The sequence below is a fragment of the Manis javanica genome, chromosome 1 (genome assembly GCF_040802235.1).
Source record: "Manis javanica isolate MJ-LG chromosome 1, MJ_LKY, whole genome shotgun sequence".
NCBI lineage: Eukaryota > Metazoa > Chordata > Mammalia > Pholidota > Manidae > Manis > Manis javanica.
The window spans coordinates 218843163-218870055 of record NC_133156.1 but is presented as its reverse complement, the minus strand read 5'-3'; the positions used below and the strand labels follow the sequence as shown (position 1 = coordinate 218870055).

Here is a 26893-nt window from a genome sequence, read left to right as displayed (position 1 = left end):
AAGTGAATCGTTGTTGAAGGCCGGCAGAAGGAAAGCATTGTGCAGGAAAGGAAAAGAGGTTTAAAGGTCCCCACTGCTAACGGAGCTTTGGAGTCTAACAGGTTAGCAGGTAGACAAATCATGATAGGAAGTAACGAATGCCTCTTTCCAGGTGTATGATGAAAGGGCTGTGGGTGCTCAGAGGAAGGAGCTTTCCCTGGACTGGGAACTACTGCGCCTCTTAGGGAGAAGTCAGCGCCCCGCATCCAGCACTGAGTTCAACTGGTTCTATTACTGATTTACCTTGTGACTTCAGGCTAGTAAATTAGGCTTACACCTCCCAGATTTTTGTTTGCCATTCTGAAACTCTAGGGTCTTGACGGACCATTAGGTTCCCATTTCTATTGTTTCCTGTCCTTAACCCCTTGGCTCCCTCCGTCGCCACTCCCAGAGGACACTCACGGAAATGAGCGCGGCCCCTTTAAGGTAGCTTCCGACCGAGGGAGCCCCGGGAGCCCGCCCCCCTCCCCCGAAGCAGGGCTGCTGGAGCAGTTTGCGGGAGACCCGGGCTTCCCACGCAGCCAGCGACGCTGCGCGTCACGGCGCTCGCAGCCAATCAGTATAAAGCCTGGCCGGACGCATTACTAGGGCGACACGCCAAACGCCTCCTCGCTTTGGGATGAATTAGCGGCGGGTTCTGCCCGGAGGTTGAGACCCTCCCTCCCCGCGACGGATTCTCCAGCTCGCCCACGCGCCCCCTCCGCGGAGTCGTGCGTTGTCTCCTGCTCGTTACAGGTGGGAGGCCGTTACAGGTTATGGCGTGCGGAAAATGGCGGCGGCCGCGGGGGGAATCCCCGAGTGGGTGGACGCGAAGCAGCCACGGACTTTTCCGCCTGGGCCACAGGCCTCTCCGGGTTGTGGCCTCGGTAATATCACCTGACTGGGAGTTGGGGTCTGGACGCAGCGGTGTCGCTGGATTGGGTGGGAGGAGGTGCAGGGAAGCGACCCCCCAAGGGTAGGGGGTTTGAGGGGTTGCGGGGCCATGCAGGCCCCGTGGGCGAGGGCGAGATGGCTGTGGGCCGAGGAGGGCCAGGAGGCCCTAGGTATTTAGTTCACTACCAAGATTTTCCTGCTGTACACCAGGACAGGGCTGGAAACTGCACCGCCCTGAGTATATTCTGAGCTCTGCCACTGTTAGATGTGCGGAACATCCCAAGAGGCCGCCAGGTGCCAGGCTGTGATGTGAGCTCTGGAGGGCAGGGACTGGAGCTGCCTTAGCTGTGTGTCTTCCAGGAGTCAGAGCCTACCTGTAGGTGCCACAGTGACACCTACAAAAGGAAAGGTAATGTTAGGGGCTAATGTTAGGTCTGCGCATTAAGGCATCTTAGCTTCTACTACTTGCCTAAATGGAGAGAAGGAATAAAAAAGGGCACTTAGGTGTCCTTGTGGAGACGTTTTGCTGCTGCTTTGTACTACCCTGGTTCAGGTGGATTCCCCAGGAGCATCGCATCTTCAAAGTTCATTAACTGTAGGTGCACGTGGTTGTGATGAGTGTGAAGACTGAGATTCAGTTCAAGCCCAGGGAAGTAATGAAGAAGTATTGGTGAAGGTCTTAGAGATGAAATTTAACTATGTCAGTCACCTTATTTGGGCAAAGACATATCATGAAATACAACTGGTTGTTTTTTAAAAAACCATCTTGATGAAAGTCCTTTTTACAAAATGTGTATTTTTGAAAGTAAAAGAATAATATTCTTTTAAAAAATTACGCTTTTTAAATAAAGGTTTTACTGCGTTATTTACTTTGATGCGACGGATAAGGATAATACTAAGTGAGTTTTCCTTTTGGTAGCGGGCTTGATTTTGTGGAGTGCCTTGTTCTGTTACCGAGAAAGCACAGTACACTTTGTTTTCCGTCATCAGTGGCAGCTGTCTTTGGAGTGCCTGCTGTGTGTTGGGCCCTGTGAAAGTGAGGCTTCTGCTGTTTAATCTGAGCAAAATGAGTAGTTGATCTTTCCCACCAGGTGTTTAGGCTGGCTGTTGCTGACAGCCAAGGGAAAACCCCAAAGAATCTTCCTTCCAAACTGTGCGGTGGAGAATTGGTCAGTTTGGTCTGGGGCTGGGGTTAGGTGTGTTTCTAGTTGCCACTTAAAATATGTTAGGGAAATCCTATAACCTCTTTGTGAGAATTTTACTAGAAGGGGTCATAACATTTCTTGTCCAGACCGTCTTCTTATACCGTTGTAAGAAAAAGAAAAAACAATAATTTGTAAAAGGGATAACAAAAAGTTAAAATTACAGTGATAACACTTGGCATTTATGATTGTGCACTTATTTTAAAGAGTGGTGACTGATTTGTAACAAAGCACAAATCAGTAATTAAGGAAGATTTCAGTGCTTATCGAACTCTTTAAAAAGAATAATTTGCTGGGTGACTTTTAAAAGAAAACTGGTGTTAGGTTTATTGCTTTGCCATATTTGCACTAGTTTTTCTTTCACTGCTTTTCTATGGAATTGCCCTGCCGACTCCTTGGGAGGTATAGATTTATTTATTCCTGAACTTGTTCTTGAAGAGTCTAGGCAGAAGCCCGAGGTCAGATGTTGGCAGACAGTGAATGAGGCAAAAAAATAAATGATTAACTAATGCTGTGTGATAAGGACTCACGTCTAGTTGTGGTGAGAACAGAGAGCTGTGGAAATAACAAGGAACAGTTGCTTCTGCTGGGGCGATCCTGGCTCAGCGGAAGGAGCTGCCTGCAGGATGAAGGGAGAAAGGGCTTCTGGCTGAAGGAGGGAGCAGCACAAAGTCAGGATGAGTGAGGGAGTGTGGCTGTGCAGGGGTCAGACCAGAGTTTCGCAGCAATTACTAAGAGAGAAACCAGGAAAAGTTAGGGCAGATGGTGTAATCTCAGGTGAAAGGGTGGGTGACTATGGTGTGAGTGGTGGGACCTGTAGAAGGATCTTAATCGGTTGAGTCACATCAGCCTTATGTTCTGTACAGGTGACAGTGGTGGCAGGGTGAAAGTCAGAATGTCAGGAGACCAGTTAAGGGTAGTTTCCATACTCCTATGGGAGATGGTGATGGTGTTGAACAAGGGCATCAGCTGTAGCAGAGCACAGTTCAGAGTCCACCACACTTATTTTGAAGGCAGAATGGAAGACTACTGGGTGTGAAGAATAATGGGGTGGGGATGGGCAACATCTGCCAGGCAGTCAAGGGAAGACCAATTTTTTTTGTTTCTTATGGTTGAAGATTGGAGACATTGTTAATTAATTTAGGAAAAGAATAGAGCAGGAAGTTTTTTGTTTACTGGGTTTGGGGAAAGAATTGTCAACCTCTGAGGTGGTTTGGGTCAAATAAGAGGTGACAGCCAGCTTTATAACTTTCTCTAGGCCTCTGATTTCTGAGAGTACAGAAAAATTATGTCAGAAAAACAAGGGCTATTGCAAAGGTGGTGCCACTGGTGGAAAGACATTCCAAAGGGTTGGGAAGAATCACCTAAGATATGTTTGAGACAAAATGTTTAGAAAACAGGTATTAGAGGGTTTTTTTTAATACATTAGGGTTTTAGGATTTGTATAGAAGTCATAAATTGTGGAGGTAATCACAAATGAATTCTCGAGTTGTAAAACTGATCTCTACTCAAACATTCATCACGGTAGAGTTGTCTAGTACCCAACAACATAATATGAACACATTCCAAATCGACTGGAAGGAGATACTGCAAACCTTGCAGAGATGGAGGATCTCATGAATTTAGAACATGGTCGAGAACTGTAAACAACTGGGTCTTGCATATGTTGTTGGTAGGCATGTAAATTGACACAGCCATTTTGGAAAACTGTGTGTAATCCTACCCACAATCCATCAATTCCACTCCTAGGTGTATACCCAAGAGAAACAGATGTATATATCTACCAAAGGGAAAAAGTAAAATATTGCTCATAGCACGTTTATTCATGACCAAAAATTAGATGAAACCTAAACATACATTAACAATAGAATGGATGAATAAATTGTATGTTTATCAAATAAATTATATGTTTATCAAAGGAAATACTAGAAAAGCAGTAAAAGAGAATGAACTATGCTAATGGATGCATCATCATGGATAGATTTCACTGACATAATGAGTGAGCCAGACAAAATAATAACATGCTGTATGACTCCATTTAGGTAAAGTTCACAAACAGGCACAACTATTTCCTAGTGATAGAAGTCAGAATGTGGTTCTTTGGGGATGGGGTGGCAGGGATGCTGGTAGACTGGAAGGGGCATGAGGACACCTTCTGGGACATTGGAAATGTTCTGTATCTAGAGATGGACTGTGGTTACCTGGACATATATGTGTGTAAAATTCAAGGTGCACACCTACGATCTGTACTTTCTGTGATACCATAAAAGTGGTACTGGTGGGAATTTGACAGTGTTAGACCAGTAAAGTTTTTTTTATTTTGGTATCATTAATCTACAATTACATGATGAACATTATGTTTACTAGGCTCCCCCCTTCATAAAGTCCCACCCACATACCCCTTCACAGTCACTTAGACCAGTTAAGTTTTGATGAGGAAAACCAGAAGGGATGATGACTAGAGAGGTGCTCTATAAGAATTTAAAAGGAATATGAGATGCTCCAGGAGAATAAATGATGAAACCTAGAATTTTTTTCCCCAGAAATGAATTCTATGTAATTGTCTTGCAAAAGGCAAATGTGAACTCAGGACTGTCACATCATGCTATTTTACAGTTAGGTCACAAAATTATGTCTCAAACTCTCCACAAATTGATTAGTTCCTTGTCCTGAGAATTAGTGCACTGTTGCAAGAGTAGCCTAAATTTTGGTAAATAGAAGATACATTGTGGAAATTAGTTGATTTTTATTTCATTTCATTTTGGGGGATAAAATTCTAATAAAATCTCTGCTCATCACTATGAAATGTGGTCCTTGAGAAAAATCACTATGTGGCTTTTCCCTTCAGTGCCTAATTGCTTTTGAATAATGAGGACTAGCTGTGATTCCTTTAGCTGCGAGGTTTTGAAGGTAATCGTGGAGCTAAGAACAGCCTTTGGTGAGTTCCCCATAGCAGTGAGGTACAGCTCAGAAAAGCCCTTTGTGAGCTTCAGATGATCTACAGAAAGTAGATCACACTTGTACCAAGTGTTCTCTCTGGCAGCAGGGACCTGGGGATCCTACTGTGATAACCCAGGGGGCAGATGGAAGGGACACCTGAGGGGCAGCCATTGGTGAAAGCTGCCCAGAGATGGTTAACCACCTTTTCAGCAGTCTGTCACAGCTGGGGTGTCTGAAAGCCTAAATTGTTTACTTCTTCAACAGTAAGTAGATAAAGGGAAGACTTAAGCCATCCTTACTTTTCCATCTCAAATAATAGATCACCTCCAGTGTGTGTTTGTAAGCGTATCATAGTCCCCTTGGTAGAAGTGGCAGAGCAGGGAGATAGCATGTTGGTGAGCTGGTGTCTAGTGGTGTCAACTAGCCAACTGATGGACAAGAGGTGGGAATAAAAGGATGAGGGAAGATAAATGAATGGTGGATGTTCTCTGGTTGTTAGGAATGTAGGATTGTTTTTAACTTTGACAGCAAATATTTTCCCAAAGGAATGTTGAGGTATGTTGGGGAAGGCAGCTTTGTCTGTGGCTCTTCTATTTCTGCTGTCCTGTTGTAATACAAATACTTTCTTAGAAATATTTTTTATTTGGATTGTGTAGCCTTTAAGTAAAAATTTGCCTGTGTAAGGTTAGGGAGAAATATGATGGTAATTAGGAGTGACTTGAACACCAAAATGTTGATTTACTTAACTTGAACATTTTTAGACATTTAAGATGCACATGGTGATGGGGACAGATTTGAGGAAGGCATGACTGTTGAGTTTACTGTCTGGAGGGAGAGAGAGGCACAGCAATGCCTTTAGTGCAGAGATCATTGGCATTTTGTCGCTGCAGCTGTGGAACTATTAGGAGATCCATAGGTAGTAATGGTGACCTTCCCTTTTAATAGCTATTAACAATAACAATAAATAACAACTAACATTTGAGTGCTTACTACATACTGGGTTCAGTTCTAAGTGCCTTAAGTTTTTAATTCCTTTAATCCATACAACTTGCCCTATGAGGCAAATACTCTTAAAATCTTCATTTTCAGTTCTGAGGAAACTGAGGTTAAGTAACCCAGATTTGAACCTTGGCAGTCTAGTTCTAGAGTGTTCTATAATGCCTGCCTGTTTGAGTACAGTTTAGATTTTTTGGAGGTTTTTATTGATTTATTTATTTAATGAGGTGGCGTTTTATCTATTCTGCCACCACGATATCACAGCAAAGTGTTATATAATCTTTTTCCTCTTTGAAAGTCAGATCCTTTTTTATTGAAGTATTGTTGACATACATTCTCATATTGGTTTCAGGTGTACAGCATAGTGGTTCAACATTTACCATATTATTAAATCCTCACCCCCCAACTAGCGCAGTTTCTGTCGGTCAACAGATGTTACAGAATCCTTGGCTGTATTCTCCATGCTGTACTACTATCCCCGTGACCAGCTTATATTATGATTCTTATGCCCCTTTATCCTCCTCACCCACCTGCCCCAACCCCTCCGCCATGGTGACCACCTGTCACTTTTCAGTGTCTGTGAGTCTACTGCTATTTTGTTCATTTTGTTTTGTTTAGTCCAGTTTAAATTTAAAACTTACTGTACTTATGTGGCTTGAAGTATAAGAGATTGATTATTTGGATAGCAGTATACCTTGTGTTAAAAGCTATGTCCAAAGTTTCTGAGTACCCATGCTGAACATAACTTCTGGAGCTGTTCCGGGTGCGTCTCTGTAGTGTGGGAGTTTTACATGAAACATCCTTGTCTCCCTTTTCCCCATTCATGTGTTATGCTTGTTTGGCACTCTTTTACTGCTCTTGCATGTGCCATTGTATCATTCTGAAAATGAATAAAAATATGTTAGTGCATTGTTTGTGTTATAAACATATACATAATAATATTTCATGTGTGACATTCAACCTGTAAGTTTGAATTACTGAATTACTGGAATAACATAGTTGTTAATGCAAATGACTATAGATGTAAATTTAAGTATTTTCAGCATGGCTGTTCATTAGGACCATCGATTAAATCAAAGGAAGAACTATGTTTTGATTTTTTTCTCTGTAAGAATGGGAGAGAAGTGTAGAAGCAGAACTGAAAAAATCTTGAGTAGTCTGGGAATGCTGGGCTTAATTTATTTTGCTGAGCTTATTTATGGTAGTAATGAAACCAGCACAATTTAGCTCTCTTTCTTTCAGAAAAGAAATAGCCTAGAAGTCAAGAGTTAATCAAGACTGAATCTTGGCCAGAACTGTTATGAACAATTCTTGTGTATGGAATGGGCTAATCTTCAGTGAACTGAGTCTACATTGGGCATAATTATCCCCAAAGCTATATTTATTTCTTTTTATCTAGAATTTCTTTAATTCTCAAAAATTGTCATATTCTTATTTTGAATTAAGAGCTCTAAAATTATATTTGGTTTCCTCTTTTTGCAGTTATACTTCAGACTTCTCAAGGGCCTTTTCCATGCATATTTGTTAGCTCTTTACAGCATTTCTGGGAGATGGGTATTTACATTAGTTTCTTGTGGCTGCTGTAACAAATTACCAGTATGACATCAAAATCACTGGGCATAGAGCAGAGTGTCTGAGGGCTGTGCCACCTGCAGAGGCCCTAGGGGAGATCTGCCCTTGCCTCTTCCAGCTTCTGGTTATTGCCATTCCTTGGTTTGTGGCAGCATCACTCCAGTCCCTCTCCCAGAGGGAGATCACAAAGGCTATATGTGATTATATGTAGGGGCCTCCCTGATAGTCCAAGATAACTCAAACCCCCTTCTCAAAATACTTCATTTAATCGTACCAACAAAGTCCTTAAGGTAACATTTACAGGTTCCAGGGATTAGTAGGTGCTTATCTTTTGAGCGGGTCATTATTCAACCATAGTATTTGTTAATCTGTGTTTTGCAGGGGAAGAAATTAGGTTAATTATTAATTATTTAAGTTAGAATCAATCTTTTTCTTGCTTGTAATGTGTCTTGTGATACATATGTTATCTACCCCTACCTCTTTTGGAAAAAAGTAGTGTGTGTTTATATGGATTTATTAATAGCTGATTGAGGGATTCTTTTTATTAGACCTTTTATTTTGACGTAATTGTAGAGTTACATGCAATTATGAGAAATTATTCAAAAAGATGCCAGGTTCTCTTTACCCAGTTTTTCCCAATGGTAACGTTTTGTAAAATTGTAGTACCGCATTACAACCAGAGTACTGATAATTGATTCTGACACAACCACGGTACTGTTTCACCGTAAGGATTCTTATGTAGTCCTTTGACAGCACACACCACCTTCCCTGACCTCTATGTTCTCCATTTCTATAATTCTGTCATTGCAGGAATGTTATTTAAATGGAATTATACAGGGTGTAACCTTTGGGGATTGTCTTTTTTCCTCAGCATAATTCCCTGGGGATTCATCTTAAGTTGTTACATATATCAATGGTTCTTTTTTCCTGCTTATTATTCCTTATAATCCTTGGTATTTTTTGTTATGGATGTACCCACAAAAGGATGATCTTGGGTTATTTCTAGTTTTTGGCTATTAGGAATAAAAGTGCAGTGAATGTTAACATACAGGCTTTTGTGTGAACCGAAGTTTTCATTTCACTGGGATGAATGCCCAGGAGTGCAATTGCTGGGTCATGTGGTAGTTCTACAGACACATGGGTTTATTTCTGAACTCTCAGTTCTAGTACATTAATCTATATGTCTGTCCTTATGCTAGTACCACACTGTTTTAATTACCGTTGCTTTGTGGTAACTTTTGAAAATGGGAAGTAGAGTCCTCCTACTTTGTTCTTTCTTTTCAAGATTGTATTCTGGTTTGGGTTCCTTGCAAGTCCACATGAATTTTAACAATTAGCTTGTCAATTTCTACCAAGAATTCAGCTGTGAATCTGGCAGTCAGTGATTTTTAATATATTCATTGAGTTCTACCATCCTTCACCGCAATTAATTCTAGAGCACTTTCACTGCCTCAGAAAGGCGGCCTGTAGTCATGAGCAGTGACGCCTCCTCCTCCTCTCTCCCTACGCCCCCCTTGCCCTAGGCAAGTACTAATCAACTTTCTGTCTCTGTACATCTGTCTCTGTGTATTCTGGAGATTTCATATAAGTGGAATCATACAACGTGGTCTTTTGTAACTGGCTTCTTTCATTTAGCATTCTGTTTTTAAGGCTCATCCATGTTGTAGCATATAACAGCCCTTGATTCCATCTTATGGCTGAGTAATGAATACTCCATTGTGTGGTTATGTCACTTTTTATTTATCTATTTATCAGTTGATGTACATTTGGGTTGTTTCCACTTGTCTATTGTGAATAATGCTGTTGTGAATATTCCTGTACAAGTTTTTGTGTAGATATGTGTTTTCATTTTTCTTTGTTATATACATGGATGTGGAATTTCTAGGTCATATTATAACTGTGTATTTAATCTTTTGTGGAACTGCCAGACTGTTTTCCAGGCTGTACCATTTTACAGTCCCATTGGCAGTTTATAAGGGTTTCCATTTCTTAATATCCTCACCAATACTCTTATTATCTGTTTTTTTTATTTTAGCCATCCCAGAGAAGTTACTACATTATAACATCCTAGTGGGTGTGAGGTGATAACTCCTTGTGATTTTGATTTGCATTTCCCTGATGGCAAATGATATCAAACATTGTTTCATGTGCTTATTAGGCATTTGTGTATTTTCTTTGAAGAAATGTCTATTCACAACCCTTGCCTGTTTTTAAATTGGGTTATTTGCCCTTTTATTACTGAGTTGTAAAAGTTCTTTATATATTCTAGATACAAATCCCTTATTTTGGATTGCTAAAATTTTCTCCTGTTCTGAAGGCTCTTTTCACTTGAAATGCAGGGGATTTGTTTTTTGTTTTTTTTTTAATGTTTATCTTGAATCTGCAACCTTGCTGAACTCACTTAATAGTTCTGTGAAGTTTTTGGGCTAGATTTTGTGGCATTCTTCTATGTAAACTATTGTGTCATCTGCAAGTAGGGACAATTTTATTTCTTCTTTCTATGCGGCTTTTATTTCCTTTTCTTGCCTTCTTGAGTCGACTAGAACTTCCCAGTGCTGTGTGAAATAAGAGTGGTGAGAGCGGACGTCCTTGCCTTGTTCTCACTAATAGGGGCGTTTTGTCTTTAATATTTGCTATAGTTTTTTTTTTGTAGACACCTCTTGTCTTTGGGAAAGATCTCCTCTGTTCCTATTTTTTTCTGAATGTTTTTCTCATGAATAGGTATTGTATTTTATCAGGTGATTCTTCTGTATAGATTGGTATTTAGTGAATATTTTTCTTTTCCAGTTTGTTAACATTGTGGACTACATCTTATTGATTCTTGAATATTGAGCTAACCTTGCATCCCTGGATTTAATTAAGCGTTTTATATACTGCTGAATTCTATTTGATAATATAGGATTTATTATGTTGTTAAGGATTTTTGGGTCTATATTGTGTATTGGCCTTTATTTTATTTTTTTAATTAAAAAATATTTTTTTCCTGTCTTTTCCTGTTTTTTTCATCAGGGTAATACTAGCTTCATAATATGAATTGGGATTTGCTCCCTACTCTTGTGTTCTCTGGAAGAGATGGTGTTAATTCTTTAAACATTTGTTAGAATTCTCTAATGAAATAATCTAGGCCAGCCAGGAAATTTCTTTTCTGGAAGGTTTTTAATTACGACTTCAGTTTCCTTAATAGTTACAAGGCTGTTTAATTATCTATTTTATTTTGGGTGGGTTGTGTGCTTTTGAGGAACTGGACGACTGACACCCATAGTGGGACTCCTCGTTGCTACTGGGCATAGGTGGGAGTTAGAGCTCCTCACCAGGCCTCCTCAGTACTACTCTGCATCCTTACTGTTCCCCACATGTCTTTTGCTGACACCACTGGGAGGGGATATCAAAAGTCCTGACTCTCTATACCCCTGGAGGGTGATGAAAGTCCTGACTCTCACTAGGCTGTGTCTCATACTTCCTTCATTACAATGTCGTGGGAGTGGGAGCCCAGACTTTCCAGGTGGTTTCTATAGACACTGTATGGTGGGGAAGGGGGATCTTACTACCATCTGGCAGGAAAGAAAACCTGGCTCTGGATATCACCCTTTCAGCGGGGGTGGTGGCAAGGAGGTAGGTCGTGTTTAAGCATGACATTGTAACCTGGAGAGAGTGAAAGCTTAGGTTCCCTATTTGTCCTGTGATGTTATGGGTGGGGATGGGCCACAGTTTTCTTTCTGGGTTTTTGGCTGGAGTGCAGTGATAATTGTCTGAAAGTTTCCTGTTTTGCTCTGCTGCTCTTTTCTCAGTCCCTTGCAAGAGCAGAGACTTTTTTGTCTGTCTCCACTGGCATTTCAGGATTACTGGCTTCTTCAGCTCTAAGTCCACATGGTACATGAGGCAAAAGGAAAACCAGGGAACTCACTATCTGTGGTGGTGTTCCGTGGGTCCCAACTCCCTAGCTGGTATGTCTCCCCTCCACTTTCAGAATCGACTTCTGTTTGGTTTATATATAATGTCCAGGGTTTTTAGTTGCACTTAGCTGGAATGGTAGGAATAGTACATCTATTTGATTTTTACCAGAGATGGAAGTAGCTTTCATATGGAAGAAAACAGGGTGGAAATTAAGATGCCGGTAAGATGCTCAGGAAGTTAATTTTGGGTCGGATACTTGGAAGTGACAGCTTATTTCTGTATTTCTCCAGAATAATTCTGTGGGTCACTGTTCAGTAAAACCAAACCCTCATTTGTTTTAGATTTCCTAAAAAGCTTGACAATCCAATGAGTTAATTTATTTCTGCATTTATATAGAAATTCATAGTAAGCTCAAATTTCTTGCTTAGGATGTGATAGAGACAAATATATCTTAGTGAAAGATTAGTTTTATGGAGGGGACTAACTCAGTGTTTTTAGTGATTGTCAAGAGATCTGAAGCTGTGGATTCTTTTCTAAAAGAAGAAAGAAACAGCTATTGTGTACAGGGGTTAAAGGTATGTAAGAAAAATTGTGCAAGTCCTTGAAATGTACCAAAAGGATTAGTGGATGTCTTCAGTGGAAACTAGGTGGTGTCTGTAGTGCTTTTCCTGGAGATCTAATCTATGGGATCTGCAGCTTTATTGTTTTTTGATTTATTTTACAGGTTTGTAACAATGACAGCTATGAAATTATTCTTGCCCTGAGACATGCAAATGAATTTGATAAGTTGGAGGTACAACTGATTTCTTTTCCCCTTTTGTGGAAGAAGTCGGTTTGGGATTTTAAGCAAATCCATTTCATCCTTCCTGATTGGCTGTATGTTTTTGCTCTTTGGATTTGCTTTTGAACCAGATAGGACATCTTACTTGGTGTATAATTAGCGAGTTACATAAGTCATAGATGAGTGTTCCTTTGGTATGAATGGGAGACTGTGCTATCTTGTTTGTTTCAATTATCTATCCTTTAAAACTTGAACTCTGAAGTTAGCCTGATGAGCTTGAATCCTCCTGTAGCACTTAATGTCATTGTGATTTGGAGTGGGGAATTTTTTTTAACCTGTTTGTTTTCACCTGCTGTAAAAAGGGGTCGGGGTGCTCTTTGTCTTGCTATGGTTATTGAAATGATTAAGAGATGTTGCAAGTAACCTACTTCCCAGTGCCTCATACACCTTAAAAACTCATGTTTTATTGGAAGTCTGTGAGCAACTAATTTTACCTGAGACTTACTTTCTTTTCTGTTAAAAAAAAAAAAGTGGTGGTGGGGGGGGAATTTTTACTTGTTTGTTAGGTTGTAAGTTTCACGGGCAGTAATTGGAAAGAATGGAATGAAATAATTGACAACAGGTGTTTTTGGAAGGGAGGACATTTTAACGCGCAAGTGACCTTGCTGCTCAGAAAGGGAAATGCAGAGTTCAATTTGGTGAGCAGTTAGTTAGAACAGCAGCCTGGTAATTCAGTGTAGTAAACATTGAGGAGCTTCTGTACTGCCTGCCTTTGTACTGCGAAGAAGCAATAGGGCTGGAAATGTGGTTTAGCAGGATAACAGAAATACTGCCTTTTTCCTTTAAAAAGTTTGGAGGGTGGATCCTGATGGAAGGCTTTAGAGCTAAGCACCTTGTTAGCTGTGAGCATGCTCACCAGGGAGTAGAACTGGGAAGGGCTGACGGAAGGGCTGAATTTTGCTTAACCTACCGATAACCATTTGGAGCTTCAAAGGCAGTTTTTGGGTGAGGGGGATATGACGTGATTAAAGAAGAGGGAGGAGTTGGAAAGATGGCCCAAGGATATCTGCTACTCAAATTGGCCATTACCTCTGACCCTCAGTACGTACAAATGCTTTACTGAAGGTTTTATATTTGGGTTTGGGTTTGGGAGGGATGGGAGCAGGATAGAAGAGGGGATCCTCAGAGACTAAAAGAATTTAAGCCTCTCAGAAATGAGCAGTGGTCTGGAGAAGACCTGGGCCTTTTGTGGATTATATAGTTGGAGCAAGTTGGGGGATGGTTCAAGCCAAGGGCATCTTCAACTTCTATTAGGTTAAGAAAATGAAAATAAGCCTCAATGTAAAATGTCTACCATGTAAGCAACAAGGAATTCCTACACAGGTAGATGCCTATAGTTATGACTGGTTTATATGTTTACTTGAATAAAACAGAATCAGGTACTACTATAAACAAAAGCAACAGTCTTTCAAATACAAACATTTAAAGTTTTATACATAATAAAATGGTTCTTATAATTTTGCTTTAGACTCAGGGTCCAGGAAGTGGTGAGAGTGTGTTATATCTGTTTTCTTTCTTTGGGAAGTTCTTAGCATCTCTCTAGCCATCTCTGGTACTCGAATACCCCAGGTGTTTTGGAGTGTGTATTTTACATTCCTCTAGAGGTTAGATCTAAGCTTAGATATTTTTTCCTTGCTGTTCCTATTCTGGCTAGAGGTGTTGCTCTCAGGGAAAAGGCAAAGTGCCAGGGACTGGGCTGGTTTTAATAATACTGCCTCCCTTGCTCCGTGGAGCCTGCAGACATGGAACTCATACTGGGCTCTCACCACACTCTTCATGGAACTCATACTGGGCTCTCACCACACTCTTCTGGCATTCATGTTCTAAGCACCAGACCGGCACAGTCCTCTGGGCGTCCTGAGGTAAAGAGCCTATTCACTAATCCAGTCAGTACTTGAATGTCTCAATTTCATGGGCCATGTAATAGCCTTTTTATGCTATGAACACCTGATTAGCCCAGTATGTTGCCCCCAAACTCTGCTTCTCCTTTATTTATTTATTTATTTTTTATTAAGGTATCATTGATAGACAGTTTTAGGAAGGATTCACATGAAAAACAATGTGGTTACTACATTCACCCGTATTATCAAGTCCCCCCCATGCCCCATTGAAGTCACTGTCCATCAGTGTAGTAAGATGCCACAGAGTCACTACTTGTCTTCTCTGTGCTACACTGTCTTCCCCATGACCCCTCCCACAACATGTGTACTAATCATAAACCCCCCAATCCCCTTCTCCCTCCCTCCCCACCCACCCTCTTCCACCTCTCCCACCTCTACCTTTTGGTAACCACTAGTCCCTTGGAGTCTGTGAGTCTGCTGCTGTTTTGTTCCTTCAGTTTTGCTTTGTAGTTACATTCCACAAATGAGGAAAACCATTTGGTACTTGTCTTTCTCCACCTGGCTTATTTCACTGAGCATAATACCCTCTAGTTTCATCCATGTTGTTGCAAATGGTAGGATTTGTTTTTTTCTTATGGCTGAATAGTATTCCTTTGTGTATATGTATCACACCTTCCTTATCCATTCATCTACTGATGGACACTTAGGTTGCTCCAATATCTTGGCTATTGTAAATAGGGCTGCAATAAACATAAGGGTGTATATGTCTTTTTGAATCTGAGAAATTGTTTTCTTTGGGTAAATTCCTAAGAGTGGAATTCTGGGGTCAAATGGTATTTCTATTTTTAGTTTTTTGAGGAACCTCCATTTTGCTTTCCACAATGGTTGAACTAATTTTACATTTCTACCAGTGTAGGAGGGTTCCCCTTTCTCCACATCCTCACCAGCATTTGTTGTTCCTAGTCTTTTTGATGTTGGCCATCCTAACTGATGTGAGGTGATATTGTGGTTTTAATTTGCACTTCCCTGATAATTAGAGATGTGGAGCATCTTTTCATGTTGGCCTGTTGGCCATCTGAATTTCTTCTTTGGAGAATTGTCTTTTTATATCCTTCGCCCACTTTTTAATCAGGTTATTTGCTTTTTGGGTGTTGAGGCATGTGAGTTCTTTATATATTTTGGATGTTAACCCCTTGTCGGATATGTCATTTACAAATATATTCTATACTGTAGGATGCCTTTTTGTTCTGCTGATGGTGCCCTTTGCTGTACAGAAGCTTAAGCTTGATGTAGTTCTGTTGTTATGGAAAACTGGAAAACCTGGGCTGGATTGCAGATGAAAGAACCAAGTGGCACTCAGAGGTCTTAGAAGGTGGAGGTTTATTTTATGCCTGCGGGCTCAGAGGAAAGTGATCTCCAAAGGTTTGAGCTCTGAGTACAACAGGGCCATGCCTTTTATACATTTACTACAAAGCTAAGGGGCAAGTCAGCACCCAGAAACTGTTGCAGTAGGAGATATTAGGTCACTATAGGTGTATCTAGGATGCTAGTTATATTTTAGTCTGTTTCTGTAAAGGGTACCCAGATACTGTATTATAAGCTTATGGGCTTCCATGGCTATGATTAACAAACTGTTCCATACCACTGAGTCTTGGTGGGCGGGGAATACATTGTTACATTGTTTTAATCTCAAGCACCCAAGCAACCTTGTGATTCCTTTATATTCTTGAAGCCTTAACAGAAACGTTGTTTCCTTGGCTTCCTTGGCTTTTAATCAGCTTATTTGCATTTTGGGTGTTGAGGCATGTGAGTTCTTTATGTATTTTGGACGTCAACCCCTTGTCTGATATGCCATTTACAAATATATTCTCCCATGCTGTAGGATGCCTTTTTGTTCTACTGATGATATCCTTTGCTGTACAGAAGTTTTTTAGTTTGATATAGTCCCACTTGTTCATTTTTGCTTTTGTTTCCCTTGCCTGGGGAGATATGTTCATGAAAAATTGCTCATGTTTATGTTTAAGACAGTTTTGCCTATGTTATCTTCTAAGAGTTTTATGGTTTCATGACTTACATTTAGGTCTTTGATCCATTTTGAGTTTACTTTTGTGTATGGAGTTAGACAGTAATCCAGTTTCATTCTCTTACATGTAGCTGTCCAGTTTTGCCAACACCAGTTGTTGAAGAGGCTGTCATTTCCCCATTGTATATCCATCGTTCCTTTATCATATATTAATTGACCATATATGCTTGGGTTTATATCTGGGCTCTCTATTCTGTTCCATTGATCTGTGGCGTTCTTGTGCCAGTACCAAATTGTCTTGATTACTGTGGCTTTGTATTAGAGCTTGAAGTCAGAGAGCATAATCCTCCCAGCTTTATTCTTCCTTCTCAAGATTGCTTTGGCTATTCAGGGTGTTTTGTGGTTACATATGAATTTTAGAACTATTTTGCTCTAGTTCACTGAATAATGCTGTTGGTATTTTGATAGGGATTGCATTGAATCTGTAGATTGCTTAGGCAGGACAGCCATTTTGACAATAATTCTTCCTATCCATGAGCATGGGATGTATTTCCATTCATTAGTATCTTTAATGTCTCTCATGAGTGTCTTGTAGTTTTCAGGGTATATGTCTTTCACTTCCTTGGTTAGGTTTATTCCTAGGTATTCTATTATTTTTGATGTAATTGCGATTGGAATTGTTTTCCTGATTTCTCTGCTAGTTCATTTTTAGTGTATAGGGGAATGCAACAGATTTCTGTTGATTGATTTTGTATCCTGCAAGTTTGCTGAATTCACATATTCTAGTAGTATTGGGGTGGATTCCTTAGGGTTTTCTATGTACAATTTCATGTCATCTGCAAACAGGGACAGTTTAACTTCTTCCTTACCAATCTGAATGCCTTTTATTTCTTTGTGTTGTCTGATTGCCGTGGCTAGGATCTCCAGTACTATGTTGAATAAAAGTGTGGAGAATGGGCATCCTTGTCTTGTTCCTGATCTTAAAAGCTTTCAGATTCTTGCTTGTAAGTATGATGTTGGCTGTGGGTTTGTCATATAATGGCCTTTATTGTGTTGAGGTACTTGCCCTCTATATCCATTTTGTTGAGAGTTTTTATCATGAATGGATGTTGAATTTTGTCGATTGCTTTTTCAGCACCTATGGAGATGATCTTGTGGTGTTTGTACTTTTTGTTGATGTGTATGATGTTGATGGATTTTCGAATATTGTACCATCCTTGCATCCCTGGAATAAATCATACTTGATCATGATGGATGATCTTTTTGATGTATATTTGAATTTGATTTGCTAATATTTTATTGAGTATTTTTGCAACTATGTTCATCAGGGTATTGGTCTGTAATTTTCTTTTTTTGTGGTGTCTTTGCCTGGTTTTGGTATTACAGTGACGCTTTGCCTCATAGAATGAGTTTGGAATATTCCCTCCTCTTCTACTTTTTGGAAAACATTAAGGATGGTGGATATTAGGTCTTTAATAAATGTTTGATAAAATTCAGCGGTGAAGCCATCTGGTCCAGGCATTTTGTTGTTAGGTAGTTTTTTGATTACCAATTTGATTTCATTGTTGGTAATTGGTCTGTTCAGATTTTCTGTTTCTTCCTGGGTCAGCCTTGGAAGGCTGTATTTTTCTAGAAAGTTGTCTATTTCTTCTAGGTTATCCAGTTTGTTAGCATGTAATTTTTCATAGTATTTTCTCATAATTTTTTGTATTTCTGTGGTGTACATAGAGATTTTTCCTTTCTCATTTCTAATTCTGTTTATGTGTGTAGACTTTTTTTTTCTTGATACGTCTGGCTAGGGGGTTATCTATTTTGTGTATTTTCTCCAAGAACAAGCTCCTCCTTTCATTGATTCTTTTTATTGTTTTATTCTTCTCAATTTTATTTATTTCTGCTCTAATCTTTATTATGTCCCTCCTCCTACTGACTTTGGGCCTCATTTGTTCTTCTTTTTCTAGTTTCGTTAATTGTGAGTTTAGACTATTCATATGGGATTGTTCTTCTTTCCTGAGGTAGGCCTTTATTGCCATATACTTCCCTCTTAGCATGGCCTTTGCTGCGTCCCACAGATTTTTTTGTGGTGTTGAATTATTATTGTCATTTGTCTCCATATATTGCTTGATCTCTGTTTTTGCTTGGTCAGTGATCCATTGATTATTTAGGAGCATGTTGTTAAGCCTCCACGTATTTGCAGGCTTTTTCATTTTCTTTGTGTAATCTATTTCTAGTTTCATACTTTTGTAATCTGAGAAAGTGGTTGGTACAATTTCAGTCCTTTTCAATTTACTGGGACTTTTTGTGGCCTAGTATATGATCTATTCTTGAAAATGTTCCGTGTACACTTGATAAGAATATGTATCCTGTTGCTTTTGGGTAGAATGTTCTACAGATGGACATTTTATTCTTGTAGGTAGAAATCGCTATTTATTGATTGGTAGATGCTTTGCTTCTCTTAAGTTGAAGATGAAGAAGTAAATTGAGTTGATTTATTGTCTGTCCAACCAACTCCCTTCTAATCCCATGGTACTTTTAAGAATTCTGTCTCAGCCTCTGCAGGAATGACTTAAATGCTCAGCATAGATGTAGTAGCCATGGTAGTATTCAAGACAGTTTTGCTTATGTTATCTTTGAATGGTTGTTGCATGGTTGTTGCACATCCTCCAGGGATTTAAAAGTACTGACCTTGCGCTCTTTGGAGCATCCAGGCCTACTCCCGTGTCACCCCTTGTTCTTTTTGTTCTCTGGCCTGGGATGCTTTTCCTCCGCATTACATATGATTTGTTTCTTACCTCTTTCGCCTCTGCTCAATTGTTACCTTGTCAGATTACATAAAGATCTATAAAGAACCTAATCCCTACTATTGAGAGTTTTGAGCAAAGGAGGGTCATAATCTGACTAGTGTGTTAAAAGGATCTCTGCCTGTGGTGATGGGAACGAGGGTTAAAGCAGTTAGGGGTGATTGCAGTTATTTAGGCTAGAGATAATAATAGCTTAGGTCAGGTGATTGTGGAGGTGGTGAGGAGTGGTTGGGCTGTGGGTACATTCTGAAGGTAGAGCCAACAGAATTTGCTGCCAGTTTGAATGTGGGATGAGAGAGTAAGATAGGACAAGATAATTCTGAGGTTTTTGTCCTGAGAGACTGAAAGAATGGCATTTATTTATTGACTGAAATGAGGAATAAATTTCAAAGGAAGAGCACAAAATCAGCAGTTTGGTTTTGTTTTATTCACGGTAGTTGGTTAAATGAAATCAATTAGGAAAATGTCTGGGATGGAGGTACTTGGGAATCATCAGCATTAAAACATTTAAAGTCATGAGCCTGGCTGAGGTCATCTGGGGAGTGTGGATAAAGGAACAAGGTCTTGGGGGTAGGCTGTGGTGGTGGCAGTGTTCTTCAGTGCCCAGAGGTTGGGGACACTAGAAGGAGGGCCAGTGAAGTAGAGAAGAACCAAGAGAGAGTGGGATCCTGGAAACCAAGTGAAGAATGTTCCAGAGAAGGAGTGAACAGCTATTTCAAAATTCTGCTGATAGAACAAGTAATAAGATGATTGAGAAGTGACCATTGGTTTGGGCAAAGGGGAGGTCATTGGTGACCTGGATGAACTGTTTTGGCAGAATGATGGGGAGAAAAGCTGACTGGAGAGGGTTCAAGAGAGAATTATAAGAGGAAATGCAGACGTCAAACACAGACTAATTCTTTACAGGAGATTATAAATCTACTTTTGTAAAGTAGAACAGAAATATAAGATTGGACCTGAGAGAGAAGTGAAGTTATGAAAGACTTTTTAAACGATGTTTGCGTGCTGATGGGAGTGAGTGGGTAAAGAGGAAACATTGATTATATAGGGGAAAGGGAGCAGGGACAATTGTTGGGAACACATATGCTCTGATGAGTGTTCCTTCCTCTGTAGTGCTGTGTGCAGCCCTGAGGAAGACTTCTCTGCTCTCCTTTTCTCACTCCCAAACTCCTGCAGGGCTGGATGCCTCTCTAATAAGCTCCCATATCACTCTCTACTGTTGTGTGTTGTCCCTATACTTACCCTTCCAAAGTATGAGCCCATGTACTTTATGTCCAGAGAATCAGGTTTAAGGAAGATATGTTAGTTTTGGAGTGTTATAGGAGTTCAACAGAACACCAAAACCATACCTTTTTAGCCATGTTGGACTGTTAACAGAAGGTAAGAATATTACTAGGATCTTCCGTGAACCTTCTTCTCCCACCCGCCATGGTGAGCTGTTTGTAGATCCCTTGGTGTCTCTGAACTATTCTCTCAAGCATTGAGGTGTAGTAGCCCTCACAGATTGGTGTTCCATACCAGGGACAGCTGCCCAGCTCTGAGGATTAGTCCTGTTTCTCACCAAAGGCATTCCTGGTGGCACAGTGGCTTATATGACTCAGGCTTGCCTCACCTTTGGTTCTGTCATTTGTTTCTCTTATAATATGCCTTTTCTGTCAGGGTTAGGCTTGTGGCTGTAAAGAAGTGTTCTGGCCTTAGCCAGAGGTTGATCTAAGTTAAACAGTGTTGTAAGCACTAACAACTGTGCAGAATGGTAGTTATCATTTTTGTCTTTTGAGCTCAAGATTTCTATTTCTCTTTACATTTTCATGATTCTAAGTCAGACTTTAAAATTAAGCGAGGACCTTGAAACCAGTTGCTAAGGTGGTTGGAGAAAGGAGTGCTGACTGTTGTGGGATCTTCTGAAGGGGTGGGCATGTGTGCTTACGCATGTTCATCCACCATCCTTAAAATATACTTGTAAGCACTCTGTTTAAAGATATGTTTTAGGGAATTGAAGTGCTTCTTTGTTTTTTTAATGGGGAAGGCAGTGGAGACGCTGGGAGCTCTTTAGTGGTCACAGTATGATAAGGACAGATCTGTTCCATAGAGTAGTTCTAGATCATCCCTGGAATTCTCTGTTCAAACAGCATGTCACAGTAAAACCCAGTATGTCAAAATCCAAGCTGAACTGCAGGCCTGCAATGAGAGAGGGTGGAAGATCCAGGACCCCACCAGTTCAGCGCCCTTCTTTCTTGCCTTTGTAGAGGTTCCTTACCCCCAGGTGTCTGCATCGCCCAATTGGAAAACCCCTCCTCTAGACTATGACAAAGAATTTCCAAAACTATGATTCCATAGGCTTTGCCATCATAAAAACAAAAGCAATTTATGATGATTCCTTATCATCAAAAACTGAGAAGGAAACATTTTTCTTTTACATGAGTCTTCTCTTTAAAAAATAATAGATTCTATTATTTAAGCTTAGTTAAATGTTCTAAATCTTCAAATCTCTGCCCATCTTTCCTATAGAGACTAGCTCATAGAATTACTGATAAATATTAGTTGATAATAATAATGTTAACAGATTGTCAGGAGATTAGGGTCTTATTTGGGGAGTCCACTGATGTACTGCTTTATGTGGGTAGAAGTGTGACCTTTGTATGCACTCCCAGAGACACTTACAGAAAGAATGATGATCTATGTCATTAGCCTGTGGGTTATAAATATTAGTGAAATAGTCTGAATGCTTTAGTAAAAAAAAAACAAATGAATTGAAGGGGCAGGTCTGTATTGTTTGGATTAAAAAAAATCATACATCCATGTATTCTTTTTATACTTTTAAAAAGTAAAAAAGAGAATATTGCTGCATTATACTTTTATTTCACATTTAAAATGCAAATTTAAAAATTCTAATTGTGCTTTTTAGTAACTAATAATTTAATAATTCTTTCTGATCCCCCCCTATGTTTCCAACCACCTTTTCTTGCTTGATATTAAGAAACCCAAATTGAAGATGCCTGCAGTTTGAACAGGTTGAATTTGGGGCCTTGGCTTTAGTTGTCACTTCACAATCTATTTTTTATTTTAATCTTATTATTATAATACCTTTTTTCTACAGACTTGTAAATTTTCAGCTTGTTTCCTTTTGAAGTTGCCAGTAGATTTCAGCAATATTCCCACATACCTTCTCAAGGTAAAAATACATGATTTTCACTGAGAATATAAGGGATCTTTCTAAGTAGTTATTTAACTCTGAATACTTATATGACTGATTTGTTAGCGTTTTGTTCAGGTGATGAAGTTTATTAAAAGTACTTATTGCATAAAGATCCACTGACTTACTTTGTTATATAAAAGCTAAAACAGTAGCCCTAAAAGTAATTTCAAAATGAATTTTCTTTGTAAGATAAAAATAGTATAAGTAAGTTAAATACTGGGAAAAAAATTCACCTTTAGTTATTATTATTGGGGTGAAAGACTCACATAGAAATTGTCTAATAAGCATTGTGTAAGATCGTATATTAACTATATTGTGCTGAAGGACATTTAATTTTATTTATGTCAGCATTTGATTGCAGGTGCCTTCAAAGTTGTACTGTCTTGAAGAGACCCAGAACTGAGTTAGGCCAATATATGGCATTCCTTAAAATGTGATACAGGCAAGGTATGGCTTGGGGGGCACCTACAGGGAAAGGATCTGCAGATGCTTTGCAAAGAAAGGGTGTGATCAAGTGACTAGGCTGTGGTTACTGTGAAAGACCCTGAAGGCACCAGGGAGCACGTTCTGAACAGGAATCCGTAAGACAGAGGCCTAGGTTCATCATAGATGAGGTTTCTGATTGTGATTTAAGGTATGGCTGGCTGCCCTCAGTGCTGTATTCAACCTGTGGTTATATAGCCTTAGTCTAAATTAAGGGAAATTTCTGCCTTCCTAATTTGATGTTGTTCAGCTAATTAATGGTATTTATAATAGTCTAAAGAGAAGGCAGACTCCTTGTACAAGTTTTCCTGCATATTGTAGTAGTTATAAAATAAGATATTAATCGTGATAATGATTGGAAGTATGATCTGGTGGAATATAAACTATAGACCATAGAAAAGATTAGGGAACGATTGTTTTTCATATGTTCTGCCCAAGGGGGGAGATTTATTTTTTTTTCCCAGGTAAAGCGTGGGATTTTTGTGCCTCATCAAACTTTAATTGTTAGTTTCTAGTTAACCAGTTTTCCACTGTGTATCCAAGTGTTGTGAAGTCCAAGTGAGAATGGAAGTCAGCAATTTATATTAGTTTCACCACACTCCTCTTGTGGAAAATATACATATTAGATCTGTGATTAACAAGGCTGATTAATTTGTTTTCAGCAATTACTGTACTGTTAGAATAACAAGCAGTCTCCTTGGAAACTCTTAGATCACAGACTCATTGACTTCCATATATTCCAGTTAAAACTCTACTTCAGTTCATTTAAAACCAAATTTAATAGACTATCAGAGTACATTATTCATATAATCACTTTAATCCATACTTTACATTATAGTATCTTTGTTTTGATTTGTTGGGCCTTATCATTTTGAATGATTGTCCCATTTATTTGAACTTAATGTTGCCTCTGCTTATGGTCTTGAGGGTCGAAGGGGAAAAAAATGCCTCTAAAAAATTAGGTGACCTATCTAATATTTTTCCTGAAAAATCAAATTTCTGTATTTTCTATTTTACGAGTCCTAACTTTCTATTATGCCCTTACTTTCCTTGCTAGCCATATAGGGAAAAAATGGAAAGCACTTAGCAAAGGTGGAGAGCTTCCTTCCTCCTAGCCCCAAAAGGACTGTGAAGTGATTTTTCTAATATAGATGAAATGCCTACATTGCAGCACTAATGCTCTTTCTGCAAAGAAAGTAAAACAAGGTAAAAAAAAAAAAAGACTCCTGTATGCATAAAACAACAGCAGAAAAACACCTGCCTGTATACCAGAAGTAATGTAGAACACCTGTTGAGGGTTTTAAGCAGTAAGTTCCTGAAATTGCTATCTCATAACCCTGGAAGATTTGGCCATCCTACTCTTAAAACCAAGTTCGCATTGAGAATTGCTTTACATTGTCATTTGTGTTGGAGTGCTCCTAGTCTGATTACTAGGCTGCTGTCTGATGGTCTAAGTCTTAAAGTAAACTCCCAGGTTCTTAGGTTTACTCTTTACCAGCATCAGTGTAGTTTTGCCTCACCATCCCAAAGAAGTGAAAGGTTAAGTCACAACTTTTAACTGTTGAGAAAGCATGGAGTTTGATTACATACACTATTGATTTGCTACAGTGATTTCATTACGTTAATCATCAACCCATCCATGTTTATATTCCCAAGTGTATCTTGGAATTTTATCCACTAATAGAATTTTTTGATGTTAGAATGAAAAAGCCATTAAATAGTCAGTGATACAATTTTTCTTAGTATTATTCTCTAATATATATGGTTATGACATGGGATGGAATGAATTTATTCTGAAAATGAGTTCTGACTTCAGCATCTGAATTTTATTCTTGGCTGAGGTAAGTCAAAAGGTTAGATAAATCATTTACATAAAAACTGTCAGTAAAAAAGTACTTCTGTATTAATTAGCAGTCTTCTTGGTGGATGGTAGAAAATCCACCAAAAACTAGTATAAATCGAATGGGAAATGTAGTACAAATCTTCTGCTTCTGGAGTCCACATCCCACTTTGGGTAGCTTATTTAGACCAGCTTTCCCACGTGTGTCCCACTTGGGCCCAGATGTGCACCCCTGAACTTCTTAACTGGTATGTGGCGCACTCTAGTACCCAGAAGCTCTACTCTCTGGAGCTGCTCAGCCCCTGGAGCAATGGTGGGGATCTCTGGGGAGTGGTGCTCATGCCTGGGGGGAGGAAAGAGCTGTTTCTGGCTTCCTGGCTGCAGTGCTTGTCTCCACTGCCAGGGCCAGTGGGCGCAGCGTGCAGGTAGAAGCCTCTATGCTTTGCACTTGTAGCTGTCGCAGGCAGGGCCTCCCTCTGGGTGGCCTGGCGCAAGGGCAGGGAGAGGCAGCCAGTTTGCAAGTCGGTGCCAGCTGGGAGGAAGGCACAGCAGGCTGCATATCACAGTGGGGGGCCTCAGCTGCATAGTCAGCCAGGGGGATAGAGCACCTGAAGCTCCTGAAAGTTCCCAACCTGCTGGGCAGAGTGCACGTGGACAATTTTGTCCACCTGTCCTTTCTCCTGAGCAGCAAGCTCTGTGCAGTCCTTGCCCCTTTAGCAGCCCTCTTGCTGTTGGGAAGTCTGTCAGACTGCCCGCCTTTCTTTTGTCCCAGAGTGGCCGGATGTGGATCCCTGTTTTCCACAAGTGGCTGGAATCTCAGTGTCTCCAAGTATTCTGCCTGTCTTAGCTTTCCAGCCCCACTAATCTCCAGAGCACCATATACTGTAGGCTTGTGCTCCCAGAGCAGATCTCCAGGGCTTCATGTTCAGCAGTCCTAGGCCTCCAGCCCCTTCCCTGCTCCATTTCTCTTCCTCCTTGTGCTGAGCTGGGGTGGGGGAAGGGCTTGGTCCTGCCAGGTCATGGCTTTGGTCATGCTGTGAGGTCTGTTCTTTTCTCCAGGTGTATGCAATCTGGCACAGCCTTCTTTCCTGTTGCTCTTTCAGGATTAGTTGTATTAACTGTATTTTCATATATGTGGTTTTGGGAAGAGGTTTCTGTCTCATCTCTCACACTGTCATCTTTAATTCTGTGTCTTTGCTTTCCTTTTCTTCTCCATTTGTCACCTTCACTGGCTGGATGAGTTGGAACTCTCTTCTTGGGAAGCTAGCAACACAAGAATGAAATGATGAGTGTATTATGGGTAAAATAAATTGCTATCCTTCTGAACCATGGGCAATTTAACAGGGCAGTTTCTATTATTGAATGTATTTTCTAAAAGCTGGACTGTAAAAGCTTTGAGTAAGTCTGTGTAATTGTTTCCATGCTTTAAGTGGTTTACCCTGCTTCATGTATCTGAACAGGAAGTGTTTCTGAATTAATCATAGTTCTGTTTATGTTGTGTGGCTGAAATGGTCTATGGTTGTTCCATAAACTTTTCTTTGAAAAATAGACATTTCTGTTAGGGAGATGTATTGTTTTTCCTGTTGATAGAAAATAAAACGGCCCTTTTCTGTCAAAGAACAAAACCCAGCATTTCTGTTTGGCATTTGGTAATGTGATTCTTTTTGAATCTCTGTTAAAATGAGGAGCCATTTTGTTCATAGAGTGCAAAATATTAAATGGAATATGTTCTAGAGGTAAGCCCTTAGCTTTTCTGGTGTGCTGTAGCTAGCTTTTATTTGACTCAGGTATATGATTATGTGGACACGATTAATTAATATACTCCTTTGAGTAGTGAGGGCTTTTGCAGGGACAGGGAATTAGGGATCTTACCTATTTGGTAACTGACAGTGGATTCTGGCCTTGTTCTCTTGTCTGTCTGGTGTCCATTTGGTTGTTGCCTTCAGTCTCAACTTGGCTAACACTAAATTCATTCTCAGTCCCATCCTCGGTTTCCTGCCTGGAAATGTCTATTTCTATTTAGTTGACATTTTCATAGTCTATTTGAGTTTTGACACTGCCCCCTTTTTTCTGTGGCTCCTTCTTTCGTAATGCTTTTGATTTTTTTTTCCTTTTTCGTCTTTATGCTTGCATTATTTTAATAGCCTACTCAATTGACCCTTGAAGAACATGGGCTTAAATGTGCAGATCCCCTTACATGTGTGCGGATTGTTTTCAATAAATATATCGGAAAATTTTTTGAAGATTTGCGGCAATTTGAAAACAAATTTTCTTTAGTTTTATTTTAAAAATATGGTATATAATGAATATAATAAAAATATGTGTCAACTCACTGTATACTATTGGTAAGGCTTC

The 26893-nt window shown here is 39.8% G+C and overlaps 1 protein-coding gene across 2 annotated transcripts in view; it reads left to right on the top strand.

Moving 5' to 3' along the window:
- The first annotated feature begins 497 nt into the window (after positions 1–497).
- Positions 498–26893, top strand: part of LCLAT1 (lysocardiolipin acyltransferase 1) — a 259254-nt gene continuing 232858 nt past the window's right edge. The window contains exon 1 of one of the 2 annotated variants that reach the window (XM_073214747.1): positions 498–774. The gene's annotated coding sequence lies outside the window, so the exon portion shown is untranslated. The other variant, XM_073214754.1, reaches the window with a different exon arrangement.